Consider the following 3,718-nt stretch of genomic DNA (forward strand, 5'->3'; position numbering starts at 1 on the left):
TTTCCCCCGTCCCGGGTTCCCGGATGTCGGAGACGACGCCAGTTACCCGGACTTGGGGAGAGGCGGGAAGGTGATCCGCGGTACCCGGATGGAGAGGATCACGTGCCCTTTACCCAACACCGGGAACCAATGGCGGCGCAGTCCGGGGAGGCGGGGCCCTGGTTTGAAAGGGTCGGGGCCCGGGAGGCCTGAGAAAATCAATGCCGAGGATCCTGCGGCCTAGTCCGGGCTCGACGCGGCAGGCTGCTAGGGGTAAGAGCTATTCGGAGTGTACGTCTGAGGTAAAACGAACGATTGAGGGTCGGGGTAGGCCGTTCTGCCCTTCGGGCCTGAGCCTGTCCTAGTCCCACTGGATGGATAATAGAAGGCCTTTTCGTAAAGATACGTAGGGCAAGACGGCAGATGTCATTCCCTAAAGGACAGGTGTGAACCAGATGGGTTTTAACAACCGACAATGATGACTTTATCACTGAGACTAGGGGCTAAATTCTGGAAAAGGGATGTTTGATGAGCGGTGCGGATACGAATAGCCGCAGGGCCTCTCCGTGTTGTAAAATAAATCCAATAACTAGCTTTCAGTTATATTCTTCAAGGAATGTGGGCGTCGCATGCCAGGCCAGAGTTTATTGGCCGCAGGTTAGTTAAGAGTTGACTACATGTAGACCAGACCAGGTAAGGATGGCAGATTTCCTTCTCTGAAAAACAATACTGAACCAGATGGGGCTTTTTTCTGACTGACTTTTGACTGGTTAATTCCAGATTCCACCATCTACCTTGGCAGGTCACCAGAACGTTATCCAGCTCTTAATAGATTATTGATAATGCTATTAGACTATTGGTTCTCCTTAATTTCAGACTGTGTTAGTTTGAGCATGTCAAAAAGATTGTTTTGACATGAATTTACATTTGTAGTAACTACTGTGGTGGAATTTGAACCAATTTCCCCTAAACAAATCATCTAGGGCATTTGAGGTCCTGGTCCATTGACATGACCACTAGGCTACTATTTCCCCTGAAGTTTCTTTATAGAAACAGAAGATAGGAGCAGGAGGAGGCCATTAGGCACTTCGAGCCTGCTCTGCCATTCTTCACGATCATGGCTGATCATCTAAGTCAATAGCCTGATCCTGCTTTCTCCCCATAACTTTTGATCCTATTTGCCCCAAGTGCTATATCTAATTGCCCCTTGAATACTTTCTGTGGTAATGAATTCCATAGGCTCACCACTCTTTGGGTGAAGGAATGTCTCCTTATCTCCGTCCTAAATCGTCTACCCTGAAACCTCACACTGTGACCCCTGGTTCTGGACACACCCACCATTGGGAACATCCTCCCTGCATTTATCATGTCCAGTCCTGTTAGAATTTTATAAGTCTCTATTGAGATGCCCCCCTCATTGTCTGAACTCCAGTGAAAACAATCCCAACTTAGTCAATGCCTCCTCATACGTCAGTCCTGCCATCCCCTGAATCAGCCTGGTAAACCTTTGCTACACTCCCTCAGGGGCAACAGCATCCCACCTCAGAAAAGGAGACCAAAACTGCGCACAATATTCCAGGTGTGGTCTCACCAAGGCCCTGTATAACTGCAACAACTGCTCCTGTACTCAAAACCTCTTGCAATGAAGGCCAACGTACCATTTGCCTTCTTTATCGCTTGCTGCATCTGCACGCTTACCTTGAGCAACTGGTGCACAAGGACGCCCAGGTCCTGCAGCACACTCTTCCTTTCGCAATTCTTAGCTATTCAGCTAGTAATCTGCTTTCTTGTTTTTGCTTCTGAAGTGAATAACCTCACATTTATCCAAATTATACTGCATCTGCCATTGATTTGCTAACTCACCTAACCTGTCCAGATCATGCTGAAGGATCTCTGCATCCTCAAAGAACAAAGAAAATTACAGCACAAGAACAGACCCTTCGGCCCTCCAAGCCTGCTCCGATCCAGATCCTCTATCTAAACCTGTCGCCTATTTTCCAAGGATCTGTATCCCTCTGCTCCCTGCCCATTCATGTTTCTGTCTAGATACATCTTAAATGACGCTATCGTGCCCGCCTCTACCACCTCTGCTGGCAACGCATTCCAGGCACCCACTTTCCACGCATATCTCCCTTAAACTTTTCCCCTCTTACCTTGAAATCGTGACCCCTAGTAATTGAGTCCCCCACTCTGGGGGAAAAAGCTTCTTGCTATCCACCCTGTCTATACCTCTCATGATTTTGTAGACCTTAATCAGGTCCCCCCTCAACCTCCGTCTTTCTAATGTAAATAATCCTAATCTACTCAACCTCTCTTCATAGCTAGTGCCCTCCATAGCAGGCAACATCCTGGTGAACCTCCTCTGCACCCTCTCCAAAGCATCCACATCCTTTTGGTAATGTGACGACCAGAACTGTACGCAGTATTCCAAATGTGGTCGAACCAAAGTCCTATACAACTGTAACATGACCTGCCAACTCTTGTACTCAATGCCCCGTCCGATGAATGAAAGCATGCCGTATGCCTTCTTGACCACTCTATCGACCTGCGTTGCCACCTTCAGGGTACAATGGACCTGAACACCCAGATCTCTGTGCATCACAGTTCACCCTCCTACCCAGCTCTGGTATCATCTGCAAACTTGGAGATGTTACATTTTGTTCCCTCATCATGGGATGTGGGAATAGTGGCAAGGTCAGTATTTACTGCCCATCCCTAATTATTATTGAACTAAGGGGCTTGTTTTACCCATTTTTGCTTACCACATTGCCATGGGTCTGGAGTTACAAATGACCCAGACTGGGTAAGGATGGTCAATTTTCTTACAACTCTGCCACCTTCTTTTACTGGGAGGGTAGGCTTTTACTCCCAGTAATAGGGTCAATTTAATAGTTGGCATTGTGTACAAGTTACAGATTGTTACAGTCCTGAGTGATGGGCCCCAACTAATTGATTCCAGACGGGGTATCCCCAAATGGTTATGCTTCCAGCTGAGAAGGGATGAATTCCCTCTCCTCAATTCAACCTCTCTCAGTTGGTTACAACAAGGTTAATTTAGAAAGGGTGCCTTCCTATATGGATTCCTTTTCCCAGTCCAAATGTTTGAAAGGAGCTAAGTTAGTCAGGCTTTGACTTAAGGAATATGTTTGTAAGTTACTAAACATAAGAAAAGATATTAAAAATATGACACAAGTACACATTGAAAATGTGAGATAAGAATGAAGGTAACGATGGGAAATGTATGAGTAAGTCTCACGGTTATATCAAAATGTATAGTGGAATTTGCTGCAGCGAATTAAATTGGATGAAGAGTGCAGGAAGGCATGCCAGGTGCAGTACCAGGCATACCTAAATGAGATGCCAACTTGATGAAGCTACAGCACAGGACTACTGTCTATCAAACAGCGTAAGTAGCAAGTGGAATAGACAGGACTAAGTAATTTCACAACCAATGGATCAGAACTAAGTTCTATAGTCCGGCCAAATTCAGTTGTGAATGGTGATGGACGTTTATTTAACTCAGCGGAGGAGGAGGCTCCATGAACATTCCCATCCCTATCCTCGGTAATGGGGGAGCCCAACATATCAGTGCAAAAGATAAGGCTGAAGCGGTTTCAAGTGGAACATCCATCACTAAATAAAAACCAAAAGGACTGCGGATGCTATAAATCAGGAACAAAAACAAAGTTGCAGGAAAAGCTCAGCATGTCTGGCAGCATCTGTGGAGGAGAAAAGAGTT

Source organism: Rhincodon typus, chromosome 6 (assembly GCF_021869965.1).
Source record: "Rhincodon typus isolate 14 chromosome 6, sRhiTyp1.1, whole genome shotgun sequence".
NCBI classification, from domain to species: Eukaryota; Metazoa; Chordata; class Chondrichthyes; order Orectolobiformes; family Rhincodontidae; genus Rhincodon; species Rhincodon typus.